We start from the raw sequence: 22,202 nt of genomic DNA on the forward strand, positions 1-22,202 counted from the left end.
ATATGGATATATATTAGACTTGGGTAGGTTTTTTTGCCTTTTCATTTACTTTTAACTTCATTTGCCAATAAAAATGAGAGCCAGGAGGATATGCTGAATTGTATGCAGGAGGAGGAAACAAATGGGCATTTAGGGAGCAGGGAGCTGCATCTCGGCCAGGTGGGGTGAAGTGGGTGGCGGGAAGACCAGAGGAGGGAGGTGCTCAGGGGTGCTCTCGGAGTTGGGAACCCAAGGCAGTTGCATCGCGAGACTGTTGAAGTGCGACTCTCATGGAAAGCACCTGTAGACTGTGGCAATTATTATTTTAAAGGGCCGCAGAAAGAACTGAATGATTTTAATAATCGAGTGGGTAGCCTGAGAAAAAGGTACACGCTCAGCAAAGAGCAGGCATCGTGACCATTTGCTTTGAATAACACAGAGTATTTTCTCTAGAAATGCTCAGCTTTCATTTTTCCCAAGTGTCTCCTTTTCAGGCCACTTAGTTTTCTGAATCAAAGTGGAATTTAGAACAATGAAACGTATGCTCTCTGGACACTTGCATTTCATAGGCATGATATTTTAAAAATTGTTAACATATGAGCCCTATTTTTTGCCTTAATTTATTCCACTCGGTGAAAATGTATTAATTCTGTAGTCATCAGTGCTTTTCTTGGCATCCTTCAGTTTTAAGAGGGAAAGTAGCTTCCCAGGAAGAGATTTGTCCCATGAAGAGGTTCTTAAATGTTGTCTTGTAGTGCCCTTCTTTTGTTTTCTGTTAATTGTAATAGAAAATAATTATTACTATATGCTGTTTTATGTGCCCGGCCCTGTTCCAAGCACTTTAAATAAATCAACTCGTTTAGTCTTCAGACAACCCAGTAAGATAACCATTATTGTTTATCCCCTTTTACAGATAAACTCTGCTTTATAAAAGGACCTCTTTGGATTTTTATCACTAGGTTTATGCTGCTCCCAGGGAACCAGCAATGCTCTCGTCTCCTCTCTGCCCTGGCCACACACCCGCACTTTTTTATTTAGTTCTCACCCTTGTGACATTACCTGTCTTTAGCAAGATTTTCTATGGCTGATGCTCTTCACATGCCACTGTTACTTTTAAATGAGAATATATTTGAAAGCAGCTGGCCAACTGTGAAGAGTTTTACAGTTAACTTGAGTTAGTATTGTTGATACGAACTGTCGAAAATGCTTTCTAACACCGCATGTTAGAAATTCTTGATGAGTTTTCCCTTCCAATGTGGTCAGGAGGTTGGTGGGAAATTGTTTAAGTAACTCAGCTTCATAAGGCCTGTTTGCCAGTCTACAAAACAAAGACAGAATTTCTTCCAATTTGTAGAAAATACTGATCCTTCTGAAAGATGAAAGCAAAACGAGCATTTGTTCTATACCACAATGCCTATCTCTGCTTCTCTCCTCACCTGCTGGCTGACCCTGGCAGGAGCAAGCCGGGACCTGTTTTGTTTTTTTCTTTAGGAACACCATCAAAGAAATGTTTCAGCACCGTCTACCTGAGCGATCTCAGCCTCTGGACCAGCAAGCAGCGCCGTACTTAGATTTGAGTAAGAACTTCCCCACTGTCACCCTGTGTGTCTTTCGGGTTCTGCAGCCACTGCAGTTTGGAGCCTGCTGCGCTGGCTTGTGAGGCTGGGGAGGTCAGATTGGTGCTCTGATATCTGACTTTATAGTGCTCAGTTATTAGTGAGCAAATTAGTATGTCCTAATAAAGGGGATGACTAGACTCCTTGCATGAAAGTATGCTCTCCAGTTAGGAGACACTGAACACACTCAAATGACATGCACAAAGCCCATGGGAACAGGGCAGGGGATGCGGAGAGAGGTGCTTGCAGGGAAGGGTAGCTGGGAGCGGGGGCGCGGTCCGGTTGCTGAGGCCCTGTGGCTGTCTGCAGGGCGTGGGCTAATGCACACACGCCCACCGGGTGCTTTCCTCCCACCTGTGCTGAACTTATTTATATAAGCATTAGCAGTCAACTTTTAAGGAAAACTACAGTGAATTATTTGACCAAAGGAAGAATTTTGTAATTAGTTACATCTCAGATTTTCTGTTGGTATTTCCTATATTGTGTTTCCTTAAAACAAAGTACATGGTTGCTGAGAGACATTTATTTGTTCTAAAAACATTTACTGAGCTGCAACTTCAGGCTGAGCCCAGGCCAATTCAAGATGGGGAAACAGATCCACTACAGGGTCTACCCACCCTCAAGACCTACCAACTTGTGCCATTGAGAATGGGCCGCTGTGCCCTGGGACGCTCTCTGTGGGACATACCCGGACTTGGCTGCATCTACAAGGGCTAGATGGTGTTGCATCTCCTTCAGCTTTTGTGCGGGTGTTAAGTTGGGTGGTTAGCTGTGAGACATTCTGTGCTCACTCATTTGACCTGAACCTGAGGAATGACTTTCTACTAAGATCTCCCTTATTAACAGGATTTCTAAGTCTGTGATAAATAAGCAGATTATGTGCATATTCCTCCATATAGAGGAAACTAAAAATGTGTTTTGCGTAAGTGGGGAGTGTGAGAAAGATAGACCCCAGCTTCTCTCTCTCATCCTCCCGTCCCCCCTCATCCCTCCTGCTACCAGCACATCGGCTGAGGGAACCAGGTGTGGAAGTTCTAGGAGGGGTGGCCTTCAGGTAGCCTCACATCACCTAGCAACCAGGACACCCTTTGAACGTAGATGGAACAAACAGCTATTGACAGGCATTTGTTAAGGAAATAGAAAACGGCTGAAGGCAAACCCCAACTCCAGCCTTCAGAACTTGGGGAAATGAGGGTGTGAGAACTCCAGGGGCGATGTCCAGCACCTTATCTGGTGGAAGCATCCCCTTCTCTCTCGTCCTCGTGGCTTCCCCCCACGAGGGGCTTCATTCCAGGCTGTCCCCATCTTCCGCCTTCTCCTAGACTCCCTAGAACTCCCTGAGCGTCCTTTCACGAATACCCCTCGGCCCTTCCTCCTACTACTGTCAACTAAGCATGAGAAGGAGGCAGGAGGTCTTTGAAGGTTTCGGCCGCACTCTGTTCTCTCTCTCTCTCCATTCCCTGTACATATGTATTCATGGCTGACATTTCTGCTCATTTCTGGACGAGTCTTAGCGCTGTGTCTCTGTCCCTCACCAGTCAGTCTCAAGCCAGGTGATGTTTTCATCCGGCATCTCCAGCCAGCCATCCCGAGGGCCCCTCAAATTCAGTGGGTCTGGAAGGAACTCTGGTTCACCCTTCCCAGGCCACCTTCCGTACCCTGTTACTGCTGCGTGTACCCCATGCTCTCAACCCTCTGGCTTTAGCATCTGTGGTTGTTTGTAATAATTCAACCTGATTAAGTGACCACCGTCAGTGTCCTAGGTGAGTCACCACCCCACGGGGCTCACAGCTTAGCGCTCCCTCCTTCCTGCCCCCTCGGCCTGGCTCGTGGCCTGGCTCTCCTTTCCATTCTTCCAGTTCACTCTGTAATACACCCTCCCGGACCCTTGCATCCAGTGCCTCGAGGGTCCCCCACCCGGCCTGCAGTCTCTTGCTATTGCCCATGACGGGCTCTTCTCTATCACCGCCCCCTCTCTCCTGCTGGCCTGTCTTCTTCACCTACTGGCCTTCCAGGCCTGCCTTCAATGCCGTCAACAGCTTCTCCAGCCTTTTCTCGTCAGCCCCCAGAAGCAATCTCTCCTTCTTCCGAATTTTCGTAGCGCTTTCTGACTCAGAGTCTACCCTGTAATAGAACTTTGGGATGTATCATTTTCCCCATGCAGGTCGAGGGCCTCTGGAGGTGAAGTTACTCTTTGTATCCCTAGAGCACCCAGGACAGTGCCTTGCACACAGCAGGTGCAGGAGGACCCTTAAATGAAGGAGCAAATGAACCGAAGGCCTGAAGTGTATCCCAAGACCAAAATGCCTAATCAGGGCTGCACGGCCGTGGCCCCAGCCCCACTTGGAGATCCTTCTGATTCTCAACACGAGAGCCCGTACGTGTGAGACCTCCTCGCCCAGCCTGAGGGCTCAGTCGTGAATTCCTCCCCACTCCGCCTGTAGGCCTTCCTTGTGACTGTCACCCTGCCACTGGGAGCTCAGATGACCCCCTCCCAGGGCCCCATTTTCAAGACTCCTTTCCTCAAGTGGTGGCGGTAGGATTAAATGGAAAAAGGACCCGGCGAAACACCTGACAGAAAACCCTCGATGCATTTCCTCTCCTCCTCCAAGCACAAGAGGAGAAATGAGAGTAAGTGCTGCCTACACAAAGTGGAGACCCCAGATGTGGGAAGGCGCTGGCGTCCCCGCCCTCGCAGTGCTCCCTGTCACCGGGGCTCCCGAACCACTTCTTCCGTGCTCGTGGCCGACCAGCTCCAGGGTGCAGCACAGGAAGGTGTGGCCAGGTCATCCTGAAGACACCGGAGTCCCAGGAGGGCTTAGGGCTCCCCACTGGGAGGTGAGCTGCGAGCTGGGCCCTGGGGCAGGTCAGGTGTGGTCACATTGACTCAGACTTCTCAGGTGACAGGCTCTGGGACCCTGCCCTCCCTGGGTCTCCTTGGTGGCCCAAGTCAAGCAAGTTGTTGGAATTTGGCCTGGAGGGATTACAAAATCCTGCTGTGATGGGGCGAGGCGCTGCCAATCTGAGATAAACAAACTATGTTAGCTGCTCCGGCAGAGGGGGGACGAACGTACTCAGGCTTCCAAACCCGAGGATCCCTCCAGACGTTCATCCCTGAGCCCAGCGATCCTGCTCACCTCAACCTCAGCCTGTAAGAGCTGCAGTATTACATTCCTTGTTTTGTAGATGAAGAAATAGGCTCAGAGTTTCTAAGCACCTTGACCAAGGTCACCAGTTCGTAGAGTAGCAGGTGGAATGGTGTCTCCCCAGCCCTAACCCTTTTTTGATCCTGGAAAGGTTATGGATACTACATTTGATTTTTGTTTTGAATAGTTGAATTTATTCTGCTCAAGGTGTGATTTAGTCCATTTGGGGATGGAAGGTGCCTCCCTAGCCACTTCAGGGTGATTCACCAGTAAGGGGAGAGTTGTACTTACTCTGAGGCAGAGTACTGTCACATGTGCCCACTTCATCTTCCCACAGACCTGAAGCAGCAGGGGCCAGGAATGCAGATATGACAGAGACACGGTCCCAGCCCTCAGGAAGCTCATCGTTTAGTGAACTGTGTCATGAAAGTTGGAAAAACTAAGCCATATGATTCCTTTGGATAGTCACAATTTTATGTATCCAAATGCAGAAGGAAGTTGTCAAAAGATTTTGCAGGCCGAGGAAGGCTCATTTGCTGTGCATGGGCAGCAAGACCCCTGTGTATGAAGGCGTGAGTGTGGCAGTTCAAAGTTAAAGGAGCTAGTTAGTGCCAGAGTACTTTATCAGAGGGGTGATATCCTTGAAGTCCCTTTGCTGGGATTTTGTGTTTTGAATTTTGCTTCGTGGATCATGGAGTTTTAGAACCAGAAGGAACTTTAGAAATGTCACTGGAAAGATGGAAGTCAGAGCAGCGATGTGGTGCAGAGCCCCCCCCAGGCAGAAGGGAAGCCGCTGGGTGCCTTCGTGGCTCCTCTGCCGGTCTCTGGGCCAGGGCCACCTCCTGGCGGGCTCCTGCGAGGACACTCCACCCCGGCTCCGGTGCTCATGACACTGTGTGAATCTTGACTCTCAGGGGTCCCAGTCACCTCTCTCCTTATCCTCGTGTCTGACCAGGATGGTAGAAAGAGTTTTATCATAAATGGCTGAGAATGGCTGATACGTGTACCTCATTATCAGTTATTAACGACATCCTTCATTAAGCTGGATGCTTTGTGATTATTTTAACATGTATTTTCCGAACAACCTACAGATAATTATGATTACCCTGATTCTGGGTGTGGAAAATATGAGATTCTGCTTGATTGACATTTTTGCAAGGTCCGACAGCTAGTCAGCACCCAGAGCAGCACTGGGGCCCACATCTGCCCGACTAGAAAGCCCCCGCTGTCTCCTGTGCGTTACAGAGCCTCCTAGCTCTCCCTGAGGATCGTCACGTGAACATGTTAGGGAAGGAGCACAACATACTCATGATTCAGGATTTCTCTCAGCAGCCACCTGCGTCCCTGACCACTCTCGGTCCGGGCCACGCGTCCCTCTCCTGTGCTCCTTTGGAGCCTTTTCCTAAACTCATCACAGAATAAGCTTTGTCCCTCTGTATCCCCAACGCCTAATCCTGTGCCTATCCCCTAACACGTATTTAAGAAATATTTTTTAATAAATAAATAATGGAATCAATGAGTAAATGAAAATTGTTTCCTCTTATTCCACATTTCTGTGTATCTTGGGGCAGTGGGCACCTGTAGCCCAAAGAAATCTGTGCCTAGCACTCAATTTTGTACTTTTAAAGTCAGACTGATTCAAGTGTAATTTACAAACAGTAAATTCACCAATTTTAAGTGTGCAATTTGATGAGCTTTGAGAAGTGGATACAGTGTGTAATCATGACAACTATCGTGATTAGAACATTTCCATCAACCAGTAAGTTTCCTTGTGCTCTTTTGTAGTCAGTTCCCTCCCCCCATGCCCTGGCCCCCTGGCAACCACTGATCTGCTTTCTATCATTATAGCTTTATTTCTTCTAGAATTTCATGTAAGTGGAATCATTTCAACTTAGCATAATGCTCTTGAGATTCAACAGTGTTATTGTATTTGTCAGGGGTTCATTTTTATTGCTAAATAAATTACATTTTGTGGAGAGACCACCGTTTATCTATTTATCACATGAACATTTGGGTTTTTTGCAGTCATGTACTCTTGTACGTAAAACTGCTGTGAACCTCTCAAATACAAATTCTTATTTGGATATATACTTTCATTTCTCATAGAGAAATACCTAGGATTGGAATGGCCAGGGCATATGATAAAAGGTTGCTTAACTTAGAAACTGCCAAACAGTTTTCCAAAGGCTACCACGTTACATTCTCACTAGCTGTTTATGAGGCTTCCGTGTGCCCCACATCCTCACGAACACTTAGTATTCTCATATCTTTTAAATTTTAGTCATTCTAATAGATGTATAAGATTATCTCATTGTGGTTTTAATTTGCACAGTCCCCTGATAACTAATAATGTTGAGCATCTTTTCATGTGCTTATTGGCATTCTCATACCTTCTTTTGTAAAGTGTCCAAATTCTTTGCCTACCCCTTCATTGCATTTTACTCAATACTGAGTTGTAAAATGATCGTCTACATAGAAAACCTCTAGGAATCTACCCCCCAAATCTCCTTGAACTGATAAGTGAGTTTAACAAGCTCACAGGATACAAGGGCCACACGCAATTATATTTTTTATACTTTAATGAACAATTGGAAATAGAAATTAAAAACACAGTAGTATGTTCAGTCACTCAGAAGAATTAAATACTGGGGACGTCAGCAAGGTGGCAGGCTAGGAAGATCCAGGCCCTAGTTCTCCCACAGAAACATCAAATAAACAACTATATGCTAACCAAAATAACATTTAGAAGCTCTGGAAACCGGCTGAGATCTACAGAAACCAAGTGAACACTCAGTCAAGAAAAAGCTTCACTCAGAATGGTAGAAGATTTTGTGATGCTTTTACTTGCCCTCGTTCCACCCCCCACCATGAAGTCAGGAGGAAGTGGCCCGATCTTCATTTGTGTCCCTTGGGCCAGAAAGAGTGGAGTGGAAATTGTTAACATTCTAGGCTATCTGTGGGCTGCCCAAGGGACTGGTATCTTTCTTCCTGACTCAGAACTCAGGGAATAGCATCAGAGTTTGGATCTTAGTCTGGAAGCCATGGAAGGAACTGGTGGGCACCTTGGCATGTGAAACTGCAGGGGAACCACAGGTCCACAGGTGCCTGGGGGCAAAAGATTGTGGGCAGAGGAATACACAGAACATCTAAGACCCTGAGAAAAAGCTGGAGTGAGACTCTTTGGGAAATAAATACATTTATTATTATTTTTTAATTAGATTTTATTTTTTTATACAGCAGGTTCGTATTAGTTATTTTATACACATTAGTGTGTGTATGTCAATCCCAATCTCCCAGTTCATCCCACCACCACCCCACCCCCCGCCACTTTCCCCCCTTGGTGTCCATACGTTTGTTCTCTACATCTGTGTCTCTATTTCTGCCCTGCAAACAGGTTCACCTGTACCATTTTTCTAGATTCCACATATGTGTGTTAATATACGGTATTTGTTTTTCTCTTTCTGACTTACTTCACTCTGTCTGACAGTCTCTAGGTCCACCCACATCTCTACAAATGACCCAATTTCGTTCCCTTTTAAGGCTGAGTAATATTCCACTGTATATATGTACCACATCTTCTTTATCCATTCATCTGTCGATGGGCATTTAGGTTGCTTCCATGACCTGGCTATTGTAAATAGTGCTGCAGTGAACATTGGGGTGCATGTGTCCTTTTGAATTATGGTTTTCTCAGGGTATATGTCCAGTAGTGGGATTGCTGGGTCATATGGTAGCTCTATTTTTAGTTTTTTAAGGAACCTCCATACTGTTCTCCATAGTGGCTGTATCAGTTTACATTCCCACCAACAGTGCAAGAGGGTTCCCTTTTCTCCACACCCTCTCCAGCATTTGTTGTTTGTAGATTTTCTGATGATGCCCATTCTAACTGGTGTGAGGTGATACCTCATTGTAGTTTTGATTTGCATTTCTCTAATAATTAGTGATGTTGAGCAGCTTTTCTTGTGCCTCTTGGCCATCGGTATGTCTTCTTTGAAGAAATGTCTATTTAGGTCTTCTGCCCATTATTTGATTGGGTTGTTTGTTTTTTTAATATTGAGCTGCATGAGCTGTTTATATATTTTGGAGATTAATCCTTTGTCCATTGCTTCATTTGCAAATATTCTCTCCCATTCTGAGGGTTGTCTTTTCGTCTTGTTTATAGTTTCCTTTGCTGTGCAAAAGCTTTTAAGTTTCATTAGGTCTGAGAAATAAATACATTTAGAAGCAGCCAGGGGAAGGGGGTGGGCGGGGGCAGGGGTGGTTGAGAGCATATACACACAGGCCCAGACAGGATATATTCCCAGAAAAGACCTTAGAAGCTCTTAAGCCTTCACCTTGTGCTGATCTCCAGGCTCAGGGACCTGCTAATTAGTAAATGTCTCCCATGGCAGTCTGCAAAGAGTGGTAGAGTGGCTGTTTTTTCAAATGCCTGGTTTTCAATAAAAGATCACAAGGCATGCAAAGAAACAGGGAAACATGGCCCATTCAAAGGAACAAAATAAATCTCCAGAAACAATCTCTGAAGAAACACACACAGTGGACATGAGAGACAAAAAGCTATAAGCATACAGACAAATACGTTACAACAACTGTCTTACATATGCTCAAAGAACTAAAGGAAATTAGGAAAACTACATATGAACAAGGCAACGATATAAAATGAGCAAAACAGAAAATTCCAGGATGAAAAATACAATAATGAAATTTTCACAAGAGGGATTCAACAGCACATTCAAATAGGCAAAAGAGGGCTTCCCTGGTGGCACAGTGATTAAGAATCCTCCTGCTAATGCAGGGGACACGGGTTCGAGCCCTGGTCCAGGAAGATCCCACATGCCATGGAGCAACTAAGCCCATGCACCACAACTACTAAGCCTGAGCTCTAGAACCTGCGAGCCACAACTACTGAACCCACGTGCCACAACTACTGAGGCCCACGCACCGAGAGCCCATGCTCCACAACAAGAGAAGCCACTGCAATGAGAAGCCTGTGCACCTCAACGAAGAGTAGCCCCTGCTTACCGCAACTAGAGAACGCCCACACGCAGCAACGAAGACCCAACACAGCCAAAAATAAATAAATAAATATTTTTTTTAAAAAAAATTGAAAAAAAACAAATAGGCGGAAGAAAGAATCAGTGAACTTGAAGACTGGACATTTGAAATTATCAAGTCTGAGAAGAAAAAAAGAAAAAAAAAGGAAGAAAAATGAGCAGAGCCTAAGAGACTTGTGGGACAGAACAAGCACACCAGTATAAGAATTATGGGAGTTCCAGAAGGAGAAGAAAGAAGAGGGGCACAGAATATTTGAAGAAATAATTCCTGAAAACATGTCAAATTTAGGGAAATACACGGATATAAATTCAATAAGCTTAACAAACTCCAAGTGGGATAAAGCCAAGAGGCTCACACCAAGACACATTATCATCAAAGTGTTGAAAGCCAAAGACAGAGAATCTTGAAAGCAGCGAGAGAAAAATGACATCACATTGATCATCACAAATGATCCCCAATAAGACTATCAGTAGATTTCTCAGCAGAAAACTTGCAGGCCAGAAAGCAATAAGGTGATGTATTTTAAATGCTGGGGGAAAAGGCCTTCAAGTTGAAATACAAGGACACTAGAGAATATGTCTGTGCTCTCATATGAAAATAAATGGTTTTCTAGTAAATACATAGACAAATAGAAAAAATAGTATAGTGATTTTGGTTTGTAACTCCAATTTTTGTTTTCTACAGTCTTTTAAGACAAATTAATTAAAAATATAAATCTCTGTTAATGGATATTCAATATATAATGATGTAAGTTGTGACATCAGTAACATAGAGTGAGGGGAGTGGAGCTGTAAAGGAATAGAGGTTTTGTATGTGGTTGAAATTAAGTTGGTATCAATTTAAGGTAGATTGTCATGACTTTAGGATGGTGTATCTAATTCCCATGATAACCACAAAGAAAACGTCTATAGAATATACAAAAAGAAAATGAGAAGAGAATAAAAATGTGTCACTACAAAAAGTCCGCTGAACACAAAGGAAAGCAGTAATGGAGGAAATGGACAAAAAAGCTATAAGCATACAGAAAATAAATGGCAAAAGTGTTCTCATATCAGTAACTAGTTGAAAGGTAAATGGGTTAAACTTCTCAATCAAAAGACATAGAATGGGAGAATGGACAAAAAAAAAAAAATAGTATCCAACTATAAGAGACACTAGATCTTTTAGATCTAAGGATCATAGGTTGAAAGTGAAAGGATGGAAATGTATACTAGAAAGAAACTATTTCAACATACTAAAGGCTACATATGAAAAACCCATAGCCAACATGATACTCAGTGGAGGAAGACTGAAAGCTTTTCCTCCAAGATCAGGAACAATTCAGTGATGCCCACTCTCACCATTTCTATTCAACATAAGACTGGAAGTTATAGCCAGAGAATTTTAGAAAAAAAAATTAATAAAAGGTATACAAATTCCAAAGGAAGAAGTAAAACTACCTCTGTTCACAGATGATATTATCTTATATACAGAAAACCATAAGATTACACACATACCAAAAAAAAAAAAAAAGAAAAACTGTTAGAACTAATAAATTCAGCAAAGTTGAAAAATCAACACACAAAAATCAGTTGCATTTCTATACACTAACAATGAACAATCCAAAGAGGAAATTAAGGAAAAATTCTCATTTAAAATAGCATCAAAGAGAATAAAATAGGAATAAACTTAACCCAGCAGGCTAAAGACTTGTACACTGAAAGCTACAAAATATTGCTAAAAGAAATTAAAGAAGACAAATAACTGGAAAGACAGCCTATGTTTATGAATTGGAAGACTCAGTATTGTTAAGATGTTAATAACTACCCCAAACGATCTACAGATTCAATGAAATCTTGGTCATAATCGCAATGAGAGATTTTTGCAGAAATAGAAAAATACATCCTACAATTCATATGGAACCTTAAGGGACTTCAAATAGTCAAAACAATCCTGAAAAGAACAAATCTGAAAGTCTCACATTTCCTGATTTCAAAACTTACTACCAAGTTATGGTAACCAAAATTGTGCGGTGTTGGCATAAAGACAGGCATATAAACCAATGGAAGAAATATAGAGCCTGGAAATAAGCCTTCAGGTATATGGGCAAATGATTTTCAACAAGGTGCCAAGACCATTAAATGGGGAAAGGACAGTCTTTTCAACAAATGGTGTTGGAAAAACTGGATGTCCACATGCAAAACAATAAAGTTGGACCATTGCCTTATACCACATACAGAAATTAACAAAAGGGGTCAAAGACCTAAATGTAGTGACTAAAACTATAAAACTCTCAGAAGGAAACACAGGGGCAAAATTGGATTTGACACTAGATTTGACAATGATTTCTTGGATTGACGTCATAAGCACAGGCAACAAAGGAGAAAATAGATTAAGTTGCACTTCATCAAAATTAAAAATTTTCGTGTGACAAGGAACATTATAAACAGAGTGAAATGCAACCCACAGAATGGGAGAAAGTATTTGCAAGTCATATAGCTAATAAAAGATTGATATCCAGAATATATAAAGAATTACAACTCAATAGCAAAACACAAGTCTATTAACAAATGCTCAAAGGACTTGAATATACATTTCTCCAAGGAAGATATACAGATGGCCAATAACCACAGGAAAAGATGCTCAACATCACTAGTCATTAGGGAAATTCAAATTATATGCAAGATATCATTTCACACCTACTAGGATGGCTGTTATAAAAAAGAAAGGAAAAACAAACCACCACCACCAACAATAGCAACAACCATAAAGTTACAAGTGTTGCAAGTGTGCAGCAATCAGACCGTTCACTCCAGTCTCTCCTCGTTTGGATAATTTCTGAAGAGAAGCCCCGCGTAAGTCTTATTCTTGCTGCTCTGCTGGTAGGACAGTTTTTCCTCTGGCTTCTAGCAGGATTTTTTCTTTGTCTGATTTTCTGCAGTTTGAATATGATGTGCCTAGGTGTAGTTTTTTTGGCATTTTCCTATCTAGTGTTCTCTGAATTTCCTCAAAATGTGGTTTGGGGATTATTATTATTGCTTTAAATATTTCTTCTGTTCTTTTCTGTCTTCTCCTTCTGGTACATGGGAACGTGCATAGTTTCCATTACATATATGCTACACCTTTTGTAATTGTCCCACCATCCTTGAATATACTGTTTCAATTTTTTTGTCTTCTTTCTCTTTGCTTTTCAGTTTCGGACGTTTCTATTGACATATCCTCAGGCTCACTGACTCTTTGCTCAGCTGTGTGCAGTCTACCAATGAACCCATAAAGGCATTCACTTCTGTGACAGTGCTTTTGATTCTGAGCATTTCTTTTTTATACTTTCTTAGAATTCCCATCTCTCTGTTTACATTACCCATCTGTTCTTGCATGTTGTCTAGTTTTTCCACTAGAGCCCTTAGCATATTAATCATAGATTTTTTTTTTTTTTTTTGGCCTCACCACGTGGCTTGCGGGGACATTCGTTCCCCAGCCAGGGATCCAACCCACGCCCCCTGCAGTGGAAGCACGGAGTCCTAACCACTGGACCACCAGGGAAGTCCCAATCATAGTTATTTTAAATCCCCAGTCTGATAATTTCAACATCCCTGTCATATCTGAATTTGGTTCTGATGCTTGCTCTTTCTTTTCAAACTGTGTTTTTGCCTTTTAGTATAATTTGTAAATTTTTTGTTGAAAGCCAGACATGATGTACTGGGTAAAAGGAACCTGGTGCTGCTTCCTGCGGAAGATTCTCCTCATGGGTTTCCGCTCTGGTAGATTGTGATTCTCTGTATCCATCTATTTGTCTCTCCAACCTCGGGAGCAGCAGCTCGCCCTATGTTTTGACAAAACCTCAGTTTTCCTCCTTCTGAAGAGGGGAAAAGCCCAGTCCTTCCCTCCTGTGTGTTTCTTCCCTGTGAGTCTCCTTTACGACTCACACAGAACACTTCATTTCTGGTCACCAAATGTGTGTGGGGTTTTCACTCAGCAATTTTCTGCAGTACCACCTGGGTGTCCTACAGTTTAACTCAGTTCTGACACTACGTGGAGATAGTATCAGATCCCACAGGTTAAGGACTCAGTCCCACAAAACTGCCCCGCACGAGACACAGACACTCCAGACAGCAGTTGCAAGCCCAGGTTATCACCTGTGCTTCTGACCAACAAATTACAGATCAGAGTTTCCAACAACCCTCTCCTTGGGTCTGATTAAATTGCTAGAGTGTTCACAGAACTCAGGGAAACTCTTACTTATGTTTACCAGGTTATTAAAGCATATGATAAAGGATGCATATGAGTAGCCAGATGAAGAGATACATAGGTGAGGTCTGGGAGGGTCCCCAGTGCAGGAACTTTTGTCCCCATGAAGCTGGAGTGCACCCCCCTCCTGGTGTGGATGTGTTCACCCACATGCAGGCTCTCTGAACACTGAGCTTTGGGGATTTTATGGAGGCTTCCTCGTGTGGGCATGAACAATTAATAACTCTATTTTCAGCCCTTTTCCCTTCTCTAGAGGATGGAGGGTGGGGCTGAAAATTCCAAGCTTCTAATTATGGGTTAGTCTTTCTGGTGACCGGCCCCCATCCCAACGCCCACCCAGAGTCACCTCAACAGAACAAAAGACGCCCCTAGTGCTCTTATCACTTAGGAATTTACAAGGGCCTGAGGAGCTCTGTGCCGGGAACCAGGGGCAGAGGGCAATATATATTTTCTATTATCTCACATCCTGTGGCCTAATTCTCTGATGGATCTAACAAGAGTTGTTGCTTCTCAGTTTGTTCATCTCTTTGCTTGTTGTTAGAATGTGACTGATAACTTCTAAACCCCTTCCATGACAAACTGCAAACCAGAATTCCCATTCTTTTACTTTGAATTTATCTGTGTCTTTGTGTTTAAAGTGGACTTCTTATAGTCACCATATAGTTGAGTCTTGCTTTTTTTATCCAATCTGACAATCTCTGCCTTTTAAATGGAGTATTTAGACCACAAATGCTTAACGTGATCATTGACATGGTTGGGTTTTAATCTAACATCTTACTCTTTGTTTTCTATTTGTCCCATCTGTTTTTTGTTTCTTTTTTCCTCTTTTCCTGTCTTGTATAAACTGGATTAATTGATTTTTTATGATACAATACTATCTACATTAATAGTCTACTAATTCATTTTTAAAAAATTGGTTGCTTTAGGGTTTACAATATTTACCCTCAATTGATCAAAGTCTACCATTAGATAATGTAATACCACTTCACATATGGAACAAGAACCTTACAAGTGTATTTTCATTTCCCTCCTCATGGTCTTTGTGCTATTTTATCGTAACATTTTACCTCTACATATGTTATAAATTCCATAATATATTGGTTTTTTTTTTTTTTGCTTGAAACAGTTATCTTTCAAAGAGGTTTTTAAAAATAGAGGGAAAAAAAGTCTTTTCTATTTACCCGTGTGTTACCATTTCTTTATGTGGATCCAAATTTCCATTTGGTTTCACCTTCCTTTGTGATAGGACTTCCTTCAGCATTTTTCATAGTGCTACTCTACTGATAATGACTTCACTCAGCTTCTGCATGTTTGAAAAGTTTTTATTTTACCTTCATTTTAAAAGATATTCTGGCTGGGTACAGAAATCTAGGTTCAGAGTTTTAAATTTTTTCTTCCAGTGTTTCTAAAAATGTTATTCTGGATTGCATGGTTTCAAGCACAAAGTCTACTGTAATTCTTATCTTTGTTCCTCTGTATGTAATGTGTCCATTTTCCTCTGGCTGATTTTTAGATTTTCAGAAATTTGATTATCATGTGCCTTAATGTGGTTTTCTCATGTTTCGTCTGGTTAGAGATTGTTGAGATTTTTGAGTCAGTGGGTTTATAGTTTCCATTAACTTTGGGAAATTTTCAGCCATTATAGGTTCAAACGTATATTCTGATCCCTCCTTTTCTTCTGGAACTTCAGTTACTTTTATGATAGGCCACTTAATACTGTCTCACAGTTGTTGCTTCTCTATTTTCTGTCTTTTTTCTCTCTGCTTTTCATTGTGAATATTTGTCTCATGTTCACTAACATTTTCTTCTGTAATGTCTAGTCTGATGTTAATCTTAGCTAGTGTATTTTACATTCCAAATATTGTACGTTTCACCTTTAAAATTTTTATTTTGGTCTTTTTAAGATCTTTTCATCCTTTCCCCATCATGTTCTTGTTTTTCTCTACCTTCTTGAACATATGGAGTGTATTTAAAACAGCTCTTTTAACATCCTTATCTGCTAGTTCCATTATCATTTCTGGTTCTATTTCTGTTGACTGTTTTTTTCATTCTGGTTATGGATTGTATTTTTCTGTGATTTTTTTCCCCCCAAAAGCCAATACTCTTCTGAGGACACTACCTGATGCACCATGTATTAGGACATTTTTCCACCCTGGCTGGTAGTAAGGGAAACTCTTCCTTTGAAAGAAAACTCTTTCAAAAACTTTTTTTCCAGTGTTTTTTCCACAGTCTTGTTTTTGTTTTTTTTTTTCACACATGTGCATATGAGTACTCAGCCAAAGATTCAAGGAGACCCTTCTGCAAATCTCTGAGGCTCTCCCTCTCTGCAGGCCCCTCTTCTTTGCTTTGTCCTCCCTGAATTCAGAACACTGTCTCCTCAACACAGCAAGACCACTGGTCTCTGTTTCAGTTTCTCTTCCCTGTGCTGTGACCTGGAAACTTTGTCCAGACAGGGAGCCGGAGAACTTGTTGGGTTCACCTTGTTTGTTTCTCTTTTCCAGGATTATTGTTCTACATTGTGTACAATGTCTGAAAACTTCTGTTTCATATACTTTATCTAGTTTTGTGTTGGTTTAAGGTAGGAAGAGAAATCTGATCCCTTTTTCTCCATCATGGGCAGAAGTGGAAGTTTCTGTAATTTAAAAGGTGACTTTCATAAGTGCTATTGTTTGTTTGGATCCAGCCTCATTTCATTCAAGCCCTACATCTTGTGGAGAATTAAGCGATGAATGGGTGTCCTTGAGAGAGCCTTGGAATGAGTACTGTTTTGCCACTCACTAGCTGTCATTTCATTTCTGTGGGCCTTAGTTCCTCATCTACAAAACTAGGGTAAGAATGAAATTACTATTCCCCTATTTCTACTATTTTCTTTGGGGGAGCTTTGAAAAACCTTTTGAAGGAAGGGCATTGTGTAATGTATGTGGGAGGAAGGCATGAAGAAGAAGGTGACACACTTCTTTGCCTTGACATTGGCCTTGGGGAGGGAAGGAGTATTGTTATGAGTTACTTAGTTTCTTATCAGTTTTAAACCTCTGACGTTCTCACCACCACCCTCTCACACATACACACACGTCATGGTAGTTTGAAGACATGGCCACAATTCTTTGATACTCCCCATATTGAGAATTGGGGATCTATGTTCTTTCCCCTTAAATCTGGCCAGGCTTCTGACTGCTTTGACCAATAGAGTATTGGTGATGACAGAGTAGAGGTGATGCCATGTGATCTCTGAGCCTAAGTCATAAAATACCATGAAGCTTTTGCTTTGTTTGTGGAACACTCATTCTTGGAGCTGAGCTGACATGTAAGAAATAAACCTCCTCTAAGGCCACCATGCTAAGAGGAAGGCAAAATAATATGGAAAAGCCATGGATAGACACTCCGGCTAATAGTCCCAGCTTAGCCCAGCCTTTGAGTCATCCCAGCCTTGGTGTCAGACATATGGGTGAAGACGCTTCCAGATGGTTCCAGCTTCTGACCATTCAAGTTACTCTGAGCCATTCATGTCTTTCCAGCTGACACCTCAGACATCATGAAGCAGACACCCTTGCTGTACACTGTCAAATTCCTGCCCATAGAGTCACTGAACATAGTAACAGTGGTTGCTTGCACTGCTGCGTTTGGGGTGGTTTGTCACACAGCCATAGATAACTAGAGCACATCTCTTCCCTGATCCCTGTCAGATACTAGCAGAAGTGCAGGGTGAATGGTTCAAGGACCAATTTAAACAGGTAGTGTAAGTGATGTTGAATGAGGGGCGTGTTTCCCAGTGAAGGCTTCATAAAGGGACATCTAACACTGCTGAGACATCCCAACTTTCTGAATGTAAATCCAGGAGCTCTTGGATGGGGTCCCCCCATGAGCTGCTGTGGGCAACTCCCTTTGACACTCGTGGGGAGCGAGGCTATTGAAGTCAGCCCTCGTGTTGCCCAACTAGCCAGCCCACTGTGCGCCGTGCCCTTCTGTCCTCCCTCACTCCCTCCCTTCTCCCTCCATCTTTCCTCTTTTATTGAGTGCCCATTACATGCCACACATTATTTTAGGTGCCGGGGTGTCAGCGCTGAGTGTATATTAACCATGTCTCTTATTGTCTGCGTGCTGATGATTTGACACCTGGGGCCTTGCTGACTCTGGAGGGGCCGCCCCTCCCAGGGCCAGCTCCTTCCCAGAGCAGTAAACAACTTGCTGGCTAGTGCACTTCTCAAGTCTAAACCCACACCCTAACCACCTCCTTTAAGGAGCGCTCGCACTCTGGGCCACTATCCACCTGCCCTAATCACCCCAAGGCCGGTTACCAGACAACCAGGAACAGCCCCTATACCCCAGAGACCACCCAAATTATTCAGCCTAGCCAATCCTAAGCCTGATTTGCCTCCCTCACTCGTTCCTTCCTGAGGAAACCGTAATAAAATCTCTTGCCCGGTCTCCCTGCTCCCAGTGCTTCCCCACGTGGCCCCCATAGTGTGGTGCGCCCTGCTTGGGAGCTGAGTAACTAGCCTTTCAATGGCAATTGACTCCTTGTCTATTGGCCTTACTATACCTCAAATTTTCTCTTCATATACTACATTTTAAGACAGAATGACACCCAGTGCCTGCCCTAAAGGAACTTAAAAGTTAGTGGTAGTGGGAGCTTTAGCCCAGTAGGACCAGCAGCCTTCTGTTTCGTGCTGTGTGCACTGCTTATGCAGGTGTGGTCACCTGTGAAATCTCCGCCATCACGCACGTCTGTGCGCTTCTCTGTGGGCACACTGTACTTCAATGAACATCTGATTAAAAAAACAAAACGTAAAATAATGGTAGCTTGAAATCTGCCCATTAAAGCGGTCTCATAAGCCAAACAAGTGTCCTTGGTTTCTCACAGCAGAATTGTTGGCTGATGACAGACTGCTCCTGATGAGATCGCCATCAGTCCTGCCTCACGTCACTCAGTATCCTGACGTGTGTGCACCTAGGCTCAGAAAAGACTTACTTTCCATTTTGTATTATTTACAGGCGGTTTCTAGTCAATTTCTCTTCTTCCTCTTAGGCATCTGGAAAGAAGAGGCAATAGGATTAAAGAGATCGAACATAAGTCCTTAAACCAACTCTTAGTTTTTCTTGTCATCTGTTGGTTTTTCCATTTAAATTTGTCAGAATTTAACTTCTGACCAATTAAATAAAGATCATTTCAGTGCAGTAATCCTGCACACGTGCTCCCTTACAGAAGGAAATCTGATCATTGTTCAGAGTGGAGCGGGAGAAAATGAATGTAGCAAAGGTTTGTTCTTGGCTTGGAACTCTCCTGGCCCTCAGGGCTAGGAGGAAGCAAACACAAATCCCAGGATGAGCAGAGCTTACCGCGGTGCTGTCCTCGGTGTGCACACAGCACAGGCAAGCCCGTCATTGGTTCCCTGGGCCTCCGAGGCTCTCCACCCTGTGCACTGGCTAAGAGACTTGCTCAGATGTGCTCAGCCAGTAGTGGCAGATGGGACTGGACTTATGTCTTCTGGCTCTAAGTCAGGATCTATCCACCATTCACTGGGAGACATGACTGATCAGAGACGAGCACACACATGTAGAGAGGGCATTGTATAGTAACCAGAAAGTCTGATCTGGGGAACTTGGGTTTCTCTATCCCAGTGTTTTGTTACTATAAAGTCCCTCTTACAAAAGAGTTTTGATGTTGCCAGGGGGTCTACACTACCCATGCTCAGAAGAAATGTCATCTGAAAATCCTATTCCTTTCCCCCTAGTCCACTGTAGAAAAGCTGTTAAACCTAAGACACTGTGAAACTCTGTCCAGGTGTCCTTGTGTCCACTCAGGTAAACCCCCAGATATATCTTAAATCTCTGCTGTGTGGTTTAATCCCCCCAAATTATTCTAAATCTGAGACCTTGACGAATTTCTCCTAAATGACTATGAAGAGATTTCTGTGGGTTGAAAGAGAGGAACTCTGCTTCTTGGAGGGAAGCCAGGCACGGGGCCGGGCTGGGTGCGTGGAGGGAAGAGGAGAGGGCAGTCAGCAGGCCTGGACGAGGTCTCCTGGCTCTCCAGCATGCACCTTACCCGTGGCCAACAGGGTTTACCCATTTGCTTTTCACCTTACCTTGAACTTCCAGTGCCCTTTGGATGAGGAAAGGTCCAGTGGAACTTGAGCGATGGATCTGGAAGGGCACACAAGCAGGGGGAGACGCAGCAGCTGGTTAGAAGCCCTTCTCTCTGGTGTGGGGCTCTGCTTTGAGCTGGAAGCTGACCCGGGGTAGCCCCGGAATGGGGAAGCAGAGACCTGAGGACGAGAGATTGTATTCAGGTCTCTGCTGTGCCACCTGCCTCATCTGGGAATTGGCTTACTACTACAGCCTGGGCCGCCCAATCCACAGAGGGTTGTACAGAGGCAAGGATGAGCTGGGAATGACCTTTGCAAAGACTGTCAGTCGAGTACAGATAAATCAGTGTGAGCAAAGATGATCGCGGTGATGATGATTTCAGCCACCAGCCAGATGCGAGGGACAAAAAGCACCAGCAGGCCACGTGCACAAAACCGTTGCAGAGAGGAGGGCTGGGGGCCACCGCACCTCCAGCCTGGCACAGCTGCCAGCACGTGGTCCTGCGCAGGGCTCCAGCGCCAGGGGCCAGGGCTGGAGTCGGGTCGAGGCAGGAATGTGTGCCCTACTCCCTTCTTTCTCCTTCCCCGAGAATCACCGAAACTCTTCAGTTTGGAATAGAATAAGGAAACCTCCTCACGGGGAAAGTTTTGTGGGCTCGACCCTATTAATTTTATATTTAGAATTCCATCCATTCATTACTTTACCATATTTCACAGTTATTTAAGTGTACGAGGTTCTTTCACAAACACCACATCAGTAATCCTGTATTATCCCCATTTTACTGGTGAAGAAACCGAGGCTGAGATCAGCTGAATGAATGATCATCACACTGCTAGAAACTTGAGGCAACCGGTTTCTGACTTCAAGTCCTGTGTTCCTGTAAACCCTGTTCAGTGAACTAGACCTAAATGAAGGTGGGAGGGAGGGGAGAGATGGGGGAAGGGAGGAGAGAGGGGGGAGATTAGAAAGGGAAAGGGGGAGGGAGGGAAGGAGGGGAGAAGAGAAGTACAGAAGAAGGAAAGGGAAAAAGCAAAGGAAAGAAAAAAGTCATTTGAGAAAGAGAGCAGCGTTCACACAATACGCACCGCAAGAGTAAGACTCAAGTCTGTGGGCAGGCAGGCCCACTGTGCCCCCGAATCGTCACACGCGGACCCGCCGCTCTACTCTCCATGTCTGCGGGAACCCCCATCCCATCCCGCTGCGGGTCCAAGCACCCGCAGGACTGGGCACCGCAGCCCCACAAGTTTCGACCCTTCTTGGCACGGTTGCTCTCGAATTCACCGCGCAGAGTCTCCATTGATGAGCCTCTGCCGGCAACTGGCCGCGGTCCAGGGCCCAGCGCTGGCCAGGCAGGTGTTGGGGGTGCCTCGGAGGACGCCAGCACTGACCCTCTCGCTCAGGCCTCCGAGCCCCGGGCTTTGGGGACACTTGAGGTCTATGCGGAGCTCGGCGGACTGAAGGTCGCAGTGACCCAGCATCCCTGAGCGCCGCCCGCGGCAGGGCGCGCTTGCATGAAGTTGCCCAGGTGAATCAATGCAAGTGAGTGAAGAAATAAAGGAATGGAGCGAGAGAGCGCGCCCGGTTCCCTTGTGCACACAGCTCACATGCTCGGGGCGAAGCCCGTGCTGGCGATGTGGAGTTTAACACCCAGGTCCTGCACAGCCCAGGCTCGCGCGCGCTCTCCGGACGAAATGCAAGACATTATTATTGGAGACAACAATCACAACACGTATTCTCTTTGTCCCCGCCCCCGCTGTTTTCTCCATCTTTGCGGTCGGACTCTGGAATCCAACTGGACCGCTCTGCGCTCCCCGGCGCCCGCGCAGCTTCCTAACCTGGCGCCTGGGGGCGGCCCCACCGCGCGCACGCTCTGTTCCGGAACCGCGCACGGAGGGCGCCGGGGGCTGCGAGCCGGCAAGGGGGCGCTGTCCCCAGAGGCCTCTGACCCTGCGGAGCATCGTCCCGCCCTGGAGCGACGGTGAGGTTAGAAAGGGCAGCAGTCGGTTCCTTCCAGGGGCCCTGGGCTGCCGCGCAAGTACCCCTGCGGGGATCCCTTCTCTCCCCCAGCAACGAGCTGCACCCCCGGCCGGGC

General features: G+C 44.5%; 1 long non-coding RNA gene across 1 annotated transcript; it reads right to left on the minus strand.

Moving 5' to 3' along the window:
- Positions 1-1,520: 1,520 nt before the first annotated feature.
- Positions 1,521-22,083, minus strand: LOC309633709. The gene is made up of 3 exons (XR_014247676.1): positions 20,420-22,083; positions 20,110-20,289; positions 1,521-19,053 (listed from the first exon to the last, which is right to left on the minus strand). It is a non-coding gene; the product is annotated as an uncharacterized lncRNA (long non-coding RNA).
- Positions 22,084-22,202: the final 119 nt, after the last annotated feature.

The sequence above is a fragment of the Balaenoptera borealis genome (assembly GCF_965194805.1).
Source record: "Balaenoptera borealis genome assembly, chromosome: 8".
NCBI classification, from domain to species: domain Eukaryota; kingdom Metazoa; phylum Chordata; class Mammalia; order Artiodactyla; family Balaenopteridae; genus Balaenoptera; species Balaenoptera borealis.